Source organism: Megalopta genalis, chromosome 12, assembly GCF_051020955.1.
Source record: "Megalopta genalis isolate 19385.01 chromosome 12, iyMegGena1_principal, whole genome shotgun sequence".
In the NCBI taxonomy this organism is placed as follows: Eukaryota; Metazoa; Arthropoda; class Insecta; order Hymenoptera; family Halictidae; genus Megalopta; species Megalopta genalis.
Window position 1 is genome coordinate 13334584 of NC_135024.1, and position 16787 is coordinate 13351370.

Here is a 16787-nt window from a genome sequence, read left to right on the forward strand (position 1 = left end):
AGAGCATGCCACTCGCCTCGTAGCGTGTGCACCCATAACATCGCGGTTTCGACGACACTGGTATCGTCCTCAACCTTTCACGCGGCTCCTGGCTCGTCCGTCCCTCTTTCTCTGTCCCGTTGTCCGGACGCGTAACACAAAAGAGAAAGAGGAGTACACGGCCAGGCGGTTGCCGAGTGACTGAACGTCGCTGCGGGTGGCGTGGGACGGCGGGAGAAGCTAGCACGCGGTGGTGGGGATGGACGTTCGGGCGGTGGGTTCAGCGCGGCGGTTACGGCGCAATGGTGGGGGGGAGATCGGATCGGAGCGTCGTAGAGCGACGGCGGGGCGGACCGAGGACCGAGCCGTCAGTCAGCCGTGCTTCGTCGTAGGGATGAGATCGCAACGAGGCAGGACGTCGCACGATCCGACATTCGCGCGACGACGGTGACACGGTACAAAGATTGTGCACGCGACCCGCTACGCATACGTAACGTGTCACGATTCTGGGATTCGCTTCCGCGGCGACCGATCGGGTGGATGTTGTAGTTTGGCGGCAGGAGAGGCGTGTTTCCCAGGCTGTGCAACTGTGCGGTGCTATCCTCGTTTCTGCATCTTCCGCATTCCTCGCTCGGATTCGGTGTATCTTTCACCGTGCGGAGCGCACCGAGCCTGTATCGACGGCTCTCTTGGGATTATTACGCGCTCGGACCAGAGCCGGAGCCAGCTCCGGAACCGAAACTGAAACCGACGCCGTGCCGGCACCCACCATCGTGAGTGAATATGGTCTATTAATAAGCATAGTCACACACAGCCCAGCGGGACCACCGTGCGTCTTGCCCGCCGCTTTGTTATCATCGATTCCGAACTGTCAAGACGCGTTCCGGCCGCGGGCACGCCGAGTCCGAACACTCCGAGCGCGGTGCGTGTCTCTGCCCTCTTCGTCTTCCTTCCTCTCGCAGCGAGAGATACGCGTGTCTGGGAACTCGTTACCCTGGCATGGCCTCGCGAAAGCCTGTTTTCTCAACGGTGCCGACCACGCGCGAATCTCTGCTCTGCCCGTTTCTAAAGGCCTCGTCTTTCGACGGGTCCCGAACGCGTCTTGACAGTTTCGCGGCGTGAATACTCATCGCCCAACGTTCGGCGACGCAGCGAGCGTGTTCTGCCCACGTGCAGTCGGCCGTCCTTACCGACCTGTATACGCATTCTTGCCCGATTTCGTGAACCGCGGCCTTTCAATATCGCTTTCAGATCGCCACGAGTGACACGCAGAAATTCGTTTCCATGTACCTTCTTGCCACTATTTTGTTAGTGTGTGTAATCTGTTTACAGGTTACACACAACATGTACACATGGAGGTATCGGGAATGTGTACATCGTTGGAGATTAACTCGTGGCGTTGTTGCCATCTGGCAGCGTACATTCTTTAATAGGACATAGCCCTTGTATGTTATTCAACTTCAGAGTCGATTTATAACAATTCATGTCGTTAATGTGCGAGTGACAGAATTATTCGCAGATATTCGTAAATTGATTAAAAACGTAAGAATGTTGAAACCATATGTCGCACAATTTGACTTTTCAATTTTAATTCGATGGAATAGAGCACTTTAGTTTCATGACGTTTTTGATTATATCGGTGTAACAGTTAAAGTGTTAAGCAATTGCTGATTTTATTTGAACGTGGAGCAAGAGAATCGCTGCAAATGATTTATAGAAATTCAATTTCGAGTTTGTAACGTGTTCATAGGAATGTATTAGGGTGTCCCATAAGTTCTTTCCGCGCCGCGCTATTAATGAATCTAACTGGCTGTGTTTATATAAACACGCAGACTTACCTCTTGGCTGTTTAGGGTATCGGTTTCAGTCATCCCAGAGCTCTTTTACAGTACGTTTCGTTGGTGACAAAGTTCCTTATAAAATTTTTTCTACGCCGTTCAATATGGATAGCCAAAAGAAGCATTTGCGGCATGTTATGCTTCATTGCTTTAAAAAAAGTGATAGGCCAAAGAACACTGCAAACGAGATTTGTACCGTTTACGGTGATGGTTCTACGACTATTAGGACAGTCCGCAATTGATTGAAGAGATTTAGAGCTGGCAATTATGATTTGAAAGATGAAGGCCGCAGCGGCCGTTCAACACCGATGGATGCGGACCTTATCAAAGATATGCTCGCTGAAAATCCGCGATATAGTGTGCGCGAGATAGCGGATGCCACTAACGTACCCAGGACAACGGTACATAAGCATTTAATCAAGATGGAATATGTGAATCGATTCGAAGTTCCACATCGTCAAATTTTCATCACGACAACGCAAAACCACATGTTGCGTTGGTCGTAAGACAAAAATTATTGCAGTTTGATTGAGACGTTTTATCTTGTCCTCCGTACTCCCCAGACATTGCTCCATCCGATTATTACTTGTTCTTCTCGTTAAAAAAATTCTCTCCGTGAAAAACGGTTTAAATTCGTAAGCGAAATAAAAACGCACCTTGATCAAAATTTTGCAAATAAGCCTCAACAATCTTGGAAAGACGGCATAATGAGGCTTCCTGAAAGATGGAAGAAGGTAATAGAGCAGAACGGTTCGTATGTGACTCGATAAATCAACTTTAAACAACAAATATCGTGTAGTCATTTCGCATCAGAAAAAAGGAAAGAACTTATGGGACGCCCTAATATATCGTATTGCGAATTAGCTCGTGCCATTGTCTCCATCTGGCAATATAACGAAGCTCTATATAATTTTCAATTAGAGAGCCGGTTTCAGTAGTTGCTGGATACTTTATCTGCACGTGGGGAGGTTTAAATGCAGGAAGAATCGCAAGGTCATTACGTCATTGGCATAGGAATTGCAGTGTCCCATGTGTTTGTTCGATCGACACGAATGTTGCAAGAAAATAGTCGGTGTGCTGGAATAGGTTTCTCTGTTAGGTCAGGATTATTGTTGATCACGCATTCAGGAGAAAAGCGATTCTTTGAACTGTCGAGCTCCTTGATATTATCAAACCGAACATTGCAAATGCTCGAACAGCGCCATCGCTCACCTGTCACGTGACTGATCTCGATGACCGTGATACTCGGTGACGGGATTGTTTATGCCTTTCCCGTTCCCGCGAACGTGCAAAATCATTTTTTCTTATCTACGCTCATTAACGCGAGCATTTCCCGGCCGTAGATAATTCAAATATTTGAAGTATGCGGAGATAGAGATGTCGAAACTTTTAAATTATAGCACGTTTGATTGTTCGAATTCTGTTCTTGTTTAGATCCTATCTTATTCTGTTTGTCAAACTTGCCGGTTTTTGCTTCACGGTTTTGAATAACTTTGAGAACTTTTTCATCGCTTAATGACTTAGCTTTTTTTCTGAAAATTCAGGATAACGTAATATTTCTATCCATTTTCTATTTTCTATCTAAGTATACAATATTTCAGTGTTTCGATATTACACCGTGAGCTGGATTTTTAAATAACAACGTGCGTGAAATTCATTTGCGTCTCTTTTCACGAAATATGAAGTTCAGATCGTTATAAATATGCATGTTGCACCGATGGAAAATGTTTGAAAGGAATACAAGAGAATATGCTAAATAATGAATTATTACGATAATTTGAAGCTTGTAGCTTGATAAAGATGATTTAATACTTACAGCTTGATAACGATGACTTAACATTTGTAGCCTGATAACGATAATTTAATACTTGTAAATAGTTGATACAGTTCGATGAGTCTTTATGTAAATACAGAAGAAATTCAAGTATCAGCGTCTTGGTTCGAATAATATTTATGAGATTGATATCAAGGATGTCTATCCTTCCGACGACACGTGTACGCAACAGTAAACACGTGTAAGCACGCATGCCGAAGAATTCCATAGTAGAAATACTCAAATTTCAGGGACACGTGTGTTAGGCAAATAAAAAACACAAAATCCAGTTGGAAGCGTCTGTCCATAAGTGAGCCATTTATTTTGAAAGTGGTATAAGTCACTTTACCATAATGAAAAGTGGTGATTTTTTAATGTTTATACGAAATAAATCTATACTATACCTAATCTATACTATAAGTCTATACTTAATCACTCCTATTGATGACGAAAATTAAATTGAACCGATGTATTTTCATATAAATTACTTATACTTATGTTTTAAAATGTACTCATTATTTTTGTATTTTATGAATATTAAAATAAGAAATACTTAAATCAAGCTTTTATATTAAATATGTTCATGGTATAAATTGTTATTATATATGTAATTTATTCAACAATTTTAGTAAATCACTGTCGTTTCAAAACATCACTTCAGTAAAATTAATATATGGACAAAATTAATATATGTCAGTCATTTTTCTAAACTATTTATTTTGAAAGTGGCTCAAGTCACTTTACCGTAATGAAAGGTGGTGATTTTTTAATGTTTGTACGAAATTATTTATACTGAGAAAAATATCAGTATCCTGATATAACAGATACAAGTAAATCTTCTCGAAAGTTAGCATCCATATTTTTAAACGTGTTAAAACGCAAACCCTTAAATATATCGACGTAAAAACAAAGTGACTTATGCAACTTTCAAAATAAACGGCTCAAGTGTCTGGACCCTTAGTGCATCCAAATAAACGAGTCATCTTCGAAGGACGATGCCAGGGTCTGTCTACGTTCAGCATTTTAAAAGTTCATCCTCTTTTAAATTACTCTAACGTCTCTAAATAAAATCAGAACCCTACTTGGTTTGTTCCCGAATTGTTTTAATATTTAATTTTCAGATTTTGGTCATTTCGTTCCTGCTTCTAATTGATTCCATAATTTTCCGTTGCAAAACATTTATTTATTAAATAATACAAATTTATATATTAAATTAAATATTATATATATTAATTAAATTATTAATATATAAATTATTTATTTATTAAATATTTATTTATTACAAATGTATTTATTATCAAATTATTTCAGCTCTTCCAAAACTATTTAAATACGAAATCTAATCACAAATTGGCATGCTAAATGACGTATCGATGGTAAAAACAAGCCGCTTAACTTTCACCATAACGATTTCATCAGTACCACTGGTTAATGAATGTTACTGTTGATAATATTTGCAACACAACATGCAAGACGATATTTCCAACATTTATCAGCGATGTTCACAAAGATGTGTGACTAGACACGGTTTAGACAATGGTGTATGTGTAATATGCAATCACTTACTTGCACATATGTGCACTGCGCAGTTGCAGTTGCAGTTATTTTCAGCTCCAATTCGAAGGTTGTCATCGCTGCTGTCTTTATCGAAATCGTTTTCGTTGCCATAGTATTCGACTTGCAAATGATGCTTCGAACATTATGTTCAGACGATATTTGTTCTCTGCATCTCTGTCACGTAACATATCGAAATGGTCGAAATCGGAATTTCCAGCGTCGCTATCATCCTCAACGAGCGTCAGTCATACAAGCCGGTTTTCTGCGCGTATACCATGGCACACAGTGCATTATACACTAGCATACGCCATGGCCTGAACTTCACTGCAGTCCGTGACCCCGAGTGTTTCCTGTTACGAGAAAGGCCTTTGCATGGTTCGGTACGTCGGCATTCCTTTTGTTCGCGGTAATGATCATTGCGTAACTCGAAACATTTGGGAAAAACTCGGGCGCGTGCGAACCTTCTTATATTCTGCTCACTCTTTCTTTCCGTAACGTCGCGGTTCAAAACGATTTCATCCACTCGTTCATCAACCGTTTGTTACAAATGCTAATTATTTCACGGCGTTCTTCCCCTCATTGGCGGACGTTTACTCGCGCTTCCCGATCTGATCCTGCGCTGCGATTACAAGATCAAAAGGATTACTTTTAATTGCGAGATATTTCCTGTTATTGCTTTATTATGTTTCCTATTCGCATTCGAAGATCAAGTTTCTTATTATAGATCTAGATAAGGGGATGGGCACAATATCGAAATAAAATATTATACTAAAATAATTATTCGAATCAAATTTTTGTATTATTTATTATATTTGGTCTATAATATATTATAGATCTAGATAAGGGGATGGGCACAATCGAAATAAAATATTATACTAAAATAATTATTCGAATCAAATTTTTGTATTATTTATTATTTGGTCTATAATATATTATAGATCTAGATAAGGGGATCGGCACAATCGAAATAAAATATACTCAAATAATTATTGAAATCAAATTTTTGTATTATTTATTATTTGGTCTATCGCTGTATTTGAAACAATGTTATTTGTTCATAAATATATACGACAAATAGACTATTTTTGAATAATTTATTTTATAAATAATTTCGTTACTTGATGTAGCAATGCGAAAGAACAAATACAAAAATTTGTAATATGTATCTTGTCGTTTATAAATGAAAAGAAAAACTAAATTATTTCCAATCACGCGAATGGAGATTTTGTGAGTCGTTTCTCGAATCTATAATATCAAATTTAGAAAGACGCTTTGCATATTTACTTACTTTTGAGCGTGAGTCATTTAATGTCGCCATTGTTACATTTTCTCATTCACGCTTTGGAGCAAGATGGCTAAATGTAATAAATGAAGCAGAACGGCAACAATTACGTGATGCGTTTATAAAAGCAGTTGCAGAAAACACTACTTCTAAACAAGATCTGAAGATTTAAGATGATGAGTTTATATATATATATATATAATTTTAGGTCTGAAAGGGAGTTAGCTGTCTTGCGGTATTTTCACGATAAACGGAGAGATATAAATATGTTAAAAGACCACTTATCGGCGCAGGAAATATTTATGCGTTATGACATTCCCTTTCCATCGTCAAGTTCACTTGAACGACTCTTTTCGTTTGCTACAATTATTAGTAGCACTTCAAGCCAGCTATCTAATGACATGTTTGAATATCGTGTTGTATTAAGAGCCAATAATTATCTATAATGAATATGCTTACCATGTAAAAAAAAGTATATGTTAACGTAAATATTATTTGTTATCTTGCATTAATACTTGAAGTAACGAAATTATTTGCAAATAAATTATTTCTCGAATAATATTTCAGAATTGATTTGTATGTATGCTTATTTCAAATAAACTTATTTGTTATTTTATTTGAGGTAAGTGTTTGTCGTTTTTATTCGTTATCTTTATTTCAAATAAAAAGTGCCCATCCCTGATCTAGATATATGTAGTATTTTTGGATTTCTGTTGCACACTCCATTCAGTTTCTGAAACTATATTTGGTGAATTTGGTGAATTTGCAGCAGAGGGTGGCCACTTTATTATTGTCCTAAAGGGTCAAGGTGAATTGTACAAGTAGAATCTTTTCGTTCTCCAGACGTTCGTTTTCCAGACTAATCAGAGAAACATTAGTATTGAGATAATAGAACGGTCTTCTCTGATTTGTACAATAAATATTGTTGCATGTGGATATAATATCACAATAATTAGATTACGAATTTGATGCACTTCTAACAAAAATGGATAATTGTGCTATTTTTGTCGTATTTCTCTTTCCTTGTAGTTCTTTGTAATTTCGAATTAGTATCCGCAGTCTACCAATAATCTATTTGAGGACATCATAAGCTTGAAATAATATTACAGTATATTATATTAGTATAAAATTGATCAGAAATAAATGTCCTCTCCATAATAGAGTATTTTCGACAACTGAGGAACAAAATAAATTGATATTACAACTTACCCCAACGATTATTTTTCACGTACTTTATATGATGGTGAACTTGTCAAAATGGGTCCCCCTTAAGATTTTAAAGGAACCTTTTTAAAATCATTTTATTTTCACGCATATACAAAAAAAAAAAATGAAAAACACTCGATCAGATTGCGGTGACCTTAAGAACCTGACCTTAATTAAAATAGCTTTTTGACATGATAATTATTTAGAAGAGAGTCCTTCTCACCGATTCTGATGATCTGATGACCTTCATTATTCTGAATAACTTTTCCCTGTAGACGTTATCACCGCTCGACCTTTGTTTCCGAGATAATTACGCTGTTTTCGGTACAAATTTTTTTGAGATAGTAGAGGGACTAGTTTACTGTACAGTAACTAAAATACTTTTTGTTTAATTTTTCTATTACGTGAAACTGTTTTTATTACGTTAATATTACTGAAATTACTGTTTTATTTCCACTTATACAGAACTTTAAACAAAGCGTAATTTATGTGCATATTGAAAATTTCATAGAAATTGGTTGATGTACAGTCAAGCAACAGGCATTGAAATATGTAAAATTGTGTAGATTCCTTGCAGTTATCGGTCGAAAGTGTAAAATATCTCGAAAAGCTGCGATTTCGATACAATTTTTGTCGTCATTAAAAAATTAATAGAAAAAAATAAAAAAAGTATTTTAGTCATTGGACAGTGAACATCAGCCGACAGTTGTTCTCTAACATCTCCAAAAAATTCAAGTCATTTAGTTGAGTTTTAAAAAAGTCATAGCATTTTAAATGTGTCCGAATACTTTTGTTTTCCGCTGTGCATGTTAACGGCAATGAATGAAATACGGACATTGCGTATAATACCTCGCAATTTTAGGCAAAGATATCCGAGAGCTATTTTAATATCTTAATATTTTATTTATTTTATATTATTTATATTATCTTTATTATATTATTTATATTATATTGTTATATTATTTTATATCTTTATTTATTTTAATATTTTAATATTATATGGGTGCTCCCATTTAAATCACTACACGCAATTACTTATAGAACTATTCGTTGTTTAAAAAATATATCGTACGAAACGTTTTGTATTTCGAGGGGAACGTAATTCAATGTCGCTACAAACGCAGGAAGGTTAGATTTATTTATTTTTTTTAATGGATGCGCGATTCGATGCACCTTGGAATTCTGACTAAAAATGTATCAACCTATTTATGTCGAAAAACTATTATTTTGGAAGATATTTTAATTTTAATATATTAGGAGTTTTTTTCTAGGAGATTACGTGAAGGGAAAGGTTTTTAGCCGACAGCTGACAAGTATTGAAGATATGGAGGAGAGAGCACCTAATGCATTCAAAAGTGTCACTCTGGAAATGCTCATGAACGTGCAACCTGATATTATGCCACGTATTCAAATATGTATTGATTTGCAGAGTAACGTATTCCAGCATTATAGACATATTAATATTTATTCCATGTATACTGTTCGACTGTTTTAATCTTCTTCTTTTTAAATATAATGTTAGAAGATATAAGTTGTTGCAATTATTTCATTATCCTCTACAGCCTCAAAACAAAATTGCCACGTGCCATTGAATACTACGCGCGAACGTACATTTATCTACTAATAATAAGAATTCGCGATATTAGAATTAAAATATCTCTCGATGTAATTCAACAAAGATAGTTTAATATATTTTTATTCAGAATTTCGCGGTGCATCGAATCGTGCACAACAAATTATATGACATCATTAAAAAGAATAAAAATGACCTCCGCGCGTCCTTCAAGCGTATGCTTACAAACAAAATACAGAAAGTTACGCGCGAAACGTTTTTTCAAATAACGAATAGTTTTAGAGATAATTGTAAGTAGTTATTAAAATGGGACATCCTGTAATACTTTTTTAGGCATTGTTTGGATTAGATTTTTATTAGACTAGGTCGGGTGATGATTAAAAAATAATTCTCGGATATTTTACACTTTGCCTAAACACAACAGGTAGTCCATACATAGAATGACTATGTTTTATAGATTGCCGGTAACACGCATATAGGATAGAACTATTTTTGTAAATATCTCGGAAACGTAGATCGAGCGCGTCGGTAACATCTATAATCTACAGAGAGGTTGTTCAGAATGGTGACATTGACAACATATCTCAAGGTCATCAAATACAACGAGGAAGAGGAGGACCCTATTCTAATTAATTACCGCATTTCCACTCGTTCCTGCGATATTCTGTATTTTCTCAAGGTCGTCGAGGTCCGACCGCCAGTTTATTTTTTGTCTCCTGTTAGTTGTTGGTTGAGACAAAGTGATTAAAAAAAAAGCCCCGTTAAAATATCTGAAGGGGACCTCTTTTCTACAAGTCCACCTATCTGATTAATACCTAAGCCTAAATCTGCTATAATTACAGATACGTTTTAGATAGTATAAAACCGGTAGGAAACCGGTTAACATTATTCTTCTTTGTAACATAGTGTTTTAGAAAGCTGTGATGGATTGATGATACGATTCAGTATTGCCTCGACGATTATTTCCCAATAGTTTATCTGATAAATACTTAAATCTGATACAAGCCGAGGGACGTTCCAGGTGATATAAAACTGATGGGGCACAGATGTTCTTGTCTTTAACGGAGTGTTTTCAAAGCTGAGAGAGACGAGATAAATTGACGATGTAACTTAGTATTACCTCGACGATTATTTTCCAAAATGTTCCACCGATAAATGCCTAAATCTGATAATTATTGAGGGCAGAGTTGGGCAATATTTTATTCGAATGACGGACGAGAGATAAAAAGATTAACGAATCAAATTTTATTTGATACTATCGAATAAATATTAAATCCGATAATTTGATCAAAATTTTGTCCGAATAAGAATTTATTCGTACGACTCAAACGAAACTGATAGAACATGAAGAGTTTTTATACGGTTTATCGATTTATTTTCCCTATATTCCTTTTTATTATACAATTAACTTCTTTTCAAATATTACATCGGATAGTTTGTAACTTTTGCGTAGACTGATTATTGACGCGTAACTAAATAATCTTTCCACGGATGCAGAGAAATGCATCGGGAATTTTATACTTCTATCTTCTCTTCTCTTCTGATCCTGAATATATTTGTATAAATTTATTCTTATAAAATTATATAATAAAATTATAATAATTTTGTAATAATAATTATATAATAAAATTATAATAATTCTGTTATTCGAATGATCTTTACTTGAATAAATAATTATTCGAATGAATAGGTGGAATAATGAAACGACGAATAATGGATAATTGTTATCCGAATAAAATATTCGTCTCAAAAGTATTCATTTGGAAAATTGTCTTAGACAAATATTTATTCTATATTATTATAAAACCGGTAAGAAACGAATATTCTTCTCTATAACAGAATATTTTCTGAGTGAAATAGAAACGAGATAAATTAACGTTAACACTAAACCTACCAAGCAGTAATATTAACTGGCATGTACTGCTTCACAAAAGCGAGGAGACCGAATTTATTTAGAATTTGTAAAGTTTTTATTATAAAACTTGCTCCAATAACTTTGCAGAATTGCAAAGTAAGAAAGCGGTCACTTTTTGACCGCGGTAGGTTTAGTGTTAACCCTTAATTGCATGATTTTTTGTTTTAAATTTTAAAAAATCGTTTTTTGTAGGAATGTAGTCATAGGTTACGTAAAAAATAAATAAAAAAATCTAGGTAATAATATTGAGTATTTATTTTGAAAAAAAGTTGTATGTAGACTTTTGGCAACAATATGCGTTTATTACTAAAATTATTGTAGACGTAAACAAATGGTCATGTATTTATATTATCTATTAGTATAGGAATTTTCACGTTATTTATAAACGAAATGCAGCAAAGCAATTGCGATTTTTGTTGTGACACAAAGCAACCCTGCATTTGATGCACTCAGTCCGTGAAACTCGAAAAAATAAAATATCTCTCCAAGTAACACATCGAAGGTTATCACCCACCACATTCAAATGTCAAAAAACATATAACTTACTCGCCAAAAGTAATGTCAAGTCTTTTATTTCACACATGGTCTATTGTCTATTGTTATCAACGTGTGTTCGGAAACGCACATACTCAGGTTTTTGAATAAAATTAAATGGAACTGGAATGTAGACAATTGGCAACAATATGCATTTAAGGGTTAAAACTCGGTATTACCTCAACGATCATTTTCCAAGTAGTTTACCTGGTAAATGGCAAAATCTGTTGCAACTTGTGGGACAGTTACGACGATATAAAACTGGTTGGAAACGGTCGAAACTTCGATATATGTATCTCCAGAGGGTCACGCATTCTTGTACCACAAAAGGTACATCCTAATTGTCCTTCTCTTCTTTTCCTATACGGAGTGAGCGAAACGCCAGCGGTCGACCATCGCATCGGAAGTAAAATTTTCTACGGTCCTCGCAGCCTCGGGTTCGGGGTCCATGATTCGTCTCGCTCGAGTTCAAAGCAAACTGCCTATCGTAGACAATTTTTGCGAGCTGCAGCTGTGTGTAGCCCGGCATTCTTCCGGGCTCCACAGAATATCCGACGAGATGCGGTGCTCTGGCAGGCCGTGCGTAGAAATTCGTCCTCTTTAGAGGCGAACTCGGTCACGTACCGGCCAGGTAGGTAGATCGTCCGGGGTAAAGGTCGGCGGTTATTACCTGGCCAAGAGGTATAGTCCTATTCGTTTTCATTTGGCCGGTGTACGTACCCGTATCTAGCGATGGGACCCGGAACGCGTCGAATCGCTTCGAATCTGTCGCATGACGAAATATTCACGCGGCTGAAAACTCTCGAAACTCTGGAATGTCGTGATCGTCTGGAAGTTCGAGATATCTAGGTAACTCTGTAATTCGTTCAACGAGGCACTGACACAAAATATAAACAGCTGCACGCGAGCGACGCGTGATCGGGCCAGGGTCGGGGATTAGAATTTTCGGGCCCTTCTACACGTGGCTCTCTGCATGCAAGGCCCCTCGATCAGGGTCCTTAAAATTCGTCTCTGAGCACCGTCGTTTAACAGCCACTCGGCTGCAACCGCAGCACCGATTGCGTGAACGTTCTGTTTACATTTTGTGCCAGTTCTCGTTGAATGTATCATGAACAGGTTAAACGGAAACTCTAGATATGCTCTAATTTCGACGAGAGTTCGATATTTTCAAAATAATCTAGTTGCCAGTGAATTCACATTGTTTTGAATACGATTTGGAACTTAAAACTCGTAATCGTCTTGATCGTTTTTTGAAGTCTTTCAAGATTTTATTGTCTTGAAACACTGACCAATAACAGGCGAGCTCGGCTGGCGCGAGGGTTCCAGCCAACGAGCGCACGAAGCACAGTTCCGCTCATTGGCTCGACTGCTTCAGCAGCTGATCTCGCCTCTCATTGGTCACTGTTTTTCGTTAATAACTCGTAAACAAAGCCGCGGATTGCATTTTTGCTAAGGAAAAAGTTACGTCGAATGACCTCAGGGATCCCCCACTGCCGGATTGCGAGACATTTTTAGGTGCTGATTTAGTATGAGTTGTAATTTCTCATTCAGTTTAGGTAATGCTTTACGTTTAGTATTAACCCCTTGCACTCGAAGCCATCTCAACTGTAAATCTAAATTAATTTCTCTAACTTATGGTATTTCCATTTTATACGAAGAAGTGCACTTTATGCGTATGAAATTTACTCTTGTGACTCATACAACAGTTAGACTTTTAACAATTTTTTATATCTAAACTTTGATAATGTAAAAATTATCTTGGTATTTGATGTAACAATTTTTTAGTTCAGGGTCACCATTCGAGTGCAAAGGGTTATCGTATTAATACTTAACAGCATTAACACATAAACGACCGCTCACGAGATTTCTCGTGTTTCAATGCTGAGACTAAAAGACCGGCAACAAGATTTCTCGTTTTTATTTCTTTTCTTTGAAAATTATCTGCTCTAACAATAGTTGCTAAGTATTACAAAATATTCGAACGAATTGACGCGTTGCCGGATTTAGTGCGTATAAACATTTTGAGCTTGTTGGACACTGTGTGATACTTTTATAATCATCTTAATTTAAAGAAAATTAAATTTTCTTGAATAAAGTCAAGAAAGAACACTAATTTGTATAACAAAATGAGCTTTCTGGAGCGTTACGCAGACGATTTGTCCGATATATCGAGCGATAACGATTGTAACTTTATTTCTGATTCTGAAGATAGTGTGTCTGATGGTGTCTATGTAGATAATTTTGAAGGGTGTGCCCAAAATAGTGATAGTGATGACGAGATTGTTGTGCGTAAACGTAAAACTATGCAACTAAATATTAAGTTCAAGTGTGTCCGAACAATCGGAAAATGATACTATTTGGATAAAGAAGGACAGAACCATAAATCTAGAAGCTTTTGAAGACAATTCTGAAGTAAAAATTTGATCAGAAGATGTTCATAGCATACCGCAATGTACTGCACTGTTTCTGGGCTTAGAGTAAGCTTACGGGAAATAATATGCTTTTAAGCGTTAAGTTAGAAGTGTTTGTCACTTATGGAATTAGTTTACCTATTTATTGCATTTTGTTCAGAGAACACGTATGCTGAGATCATTTCGTACGATATCTTATCGAAATATGTGGGACATACTACGGCATGCATAGAATCAAATAGAATCAGAAATAATTGACAGACTAATAAAACGGATGCCGAAATTAGTCCAAGATGTAATTAAAAAACGCGGTCGATATACACATGAAAAGAAAAATTTAATTTAATTTTATAAAATTGACGTTATTTTTGTCATAATGTAAAAAAATATATAGATATATGTACTTTTTACAGTCTAATACAATTAACATTGAAATTAAATGAAGGTATTATAACAATTTCCTATCGGTTCTTCAAATTTATTTAATTTTCTGCGAGCGTCCTAATATTTTTGGAGGTGAGTGTACACACATAAGTTCGGAACTCGCACATTCTAAAAGCTTTTTGATTGCCCGAATATTCGAAACACTTTGAACCTCAAGCTTGAAGCTCCTAATAGTTTCGATCATCTTGAACGTTTGATTCGGTTCGATCATTTTGAATGTTTTCAAAACCTTTATCATCTTGCAGCGTTTGATGGATTTGAAAATCGTAAGAATTTCGATATGTCGATATCTTAAAAGCTATTCGATTACCTTTGTAATCGATATTATTATCAATGTAAATAATAGTTGGACAATAAATATTAAAGATAGAAGCAACCATGAATCGTCTTATCTTAAGTAATGTATATCGCAGATATACTTAGGTGATTATTTGTTGTATCTTTGCGTTATGTGTATAGACACCGAATAAAGAGTTTAAAATTTATGATTAAAATAAAGATCAAACCAATTAATAGAGATAATCCCTGAAATCTGAGACATTGGAAATCTTCAGATCTAATATAAGTACATAATTAATTAGTGCTTGTGAAACCCTCGATTGTAGAATCTTCTACTTCTATTTTGATTTCAAGTTTGTTTGTCAACACATTTTCGAGAAAACATTTTAAATACAAAAGTTACTCGATCCCAAAAAAGAATAAACTTTTATACGAAACGTTTTTTAGTCAGATTTCATCTTGGAAGAATATTTAAAAAATGAAAAATATATGTTTTCTTATGAAACTTGTTTAACTTATTACGACTGAATGCTGATAAATCAATAACAATTGCATTCATTTTGAAACTTTTTCATTTTATTAAATACCCTTCTAAGATAAAATCTGGTTAAAAAATGTTTCACGCAAAAGTTCATTTTATTTTCGAGTGGAATAAAAGTTTGTAAATAAAAATAACAAAAAAGTTTTCCATTAACAGAAATAAAATTATACTGCAAATAAACTTCAAATCAATCAACGAAAAAATAATTGTATTTCTTGCTTGAAATCGAGTAACTAGTAACGAGTATTTAACATTTCTCCAAAAACTGTATTTTCAAGATATTTAGATTTTTTGTATTGCTTTAGTTTTTGAAATTTATTTCAAAGTTAATTATATTAAACCGTAATTTTATACAAGAAAATTAAATTTTCTTTTTATCGATATATTCACCATTCAAATTATTTTTTGGACTAATTTCAACATCCGTTTTATTAGTTTTCCTATCATTTGTGATAGTCTTTGGTTCCATGCATTTTGTAGAATGTCGGGAATCGATGCATGTCGTGCCGAGCGAGGAATATGAAATGAACTCTAGATACGTTTTCAATGAACAACGTACAACAAATGGGTAAACTAATTGCATAAGTGACAAACACTATAACTTAATATGTATTTTTGACAATATGATGCCATATTGCAGACTTGCAAACATTACCTAAACTAAATAAATGAAATATTAGAATTTATACTAAATGATATTATACCAAAATTCAAAGGTCACCTGGCAAAAACCAAAGGCCCATTTCGAAAAATCCTGTTAGAGTGTTTCGACATTCGGCATGTACCGCAACTTTAACCAATTCTCGTTTCAAAAGCGATTTCCAAGATAGTAAGTTCCCCATTTGAAGTTATCTCATGCGGATGGACCTTCGAACCAGGTATCCATCGGTACTTGGGCCTGATATCTGTTGCCAAGGCGATGATCAATTCGTCGAGTGGCTTCCTTCGCGAGCAGAAAGGGTTCTCGCTTCCTTTTGTTTCAGAATTGGAAAAAAATTCTGGCCGCCCGAACGCGGTTTCTCTCTTTCGTTCTCTCTTCCTCTCTCTCTCTCTCTCTCTCTCTCTCCTGTCTCTCTGGGGCGTTCGTCATTCGTGCCACTGGTGCGTAGCAGAGAAAGAGGAGCCGATTGCAGGGTCCGTTGGCTGAAGAGAGAAAGAGAGCCATCAGTGAGGCCAGTCGGTTTAAATTTAATTCACTTCTCTAACGCTGCTCCTCTTCGCCTCCACCCCCGCTTCTCCTCCAGCCGCCCACCCGCCCACCACCACCACCACCCTCTCTTATTCTCTCTTTATCACTCGAGCACCGAGCACGGAAGTGGAGGAGGAAGACCGCAGAATGCAATTTCCTCAGGGCACGAAGTAGATGTTCCACTGGACTGCTATGGTCCAGCGTAGGTCAGCCAATGCGTCGCGGA

General features: G+C 36.2%; 1 long non-coding RNA gene across 1 annotated transcript in view; it reads left to right on the plus strand.

Annotated features, from left to right (window-relative positions):
* Window positions 1-333: 333 nt before the first annotated feature.
* Window positions 334-16787, plus strand: part of LOC117222955 (uncharacterized) — a 30192-nt gene continuing 13738 nt past the window's right edge. Inside the window, exon 1 of the long non-coding RNA XR_004490796.2 lies at window positions 334-752. This is a non-coding gene — a long non-coding RNA (uncharacterized LOC117222955). The remainder of the gene's footprint in view (window positions 753-16787) is intronic.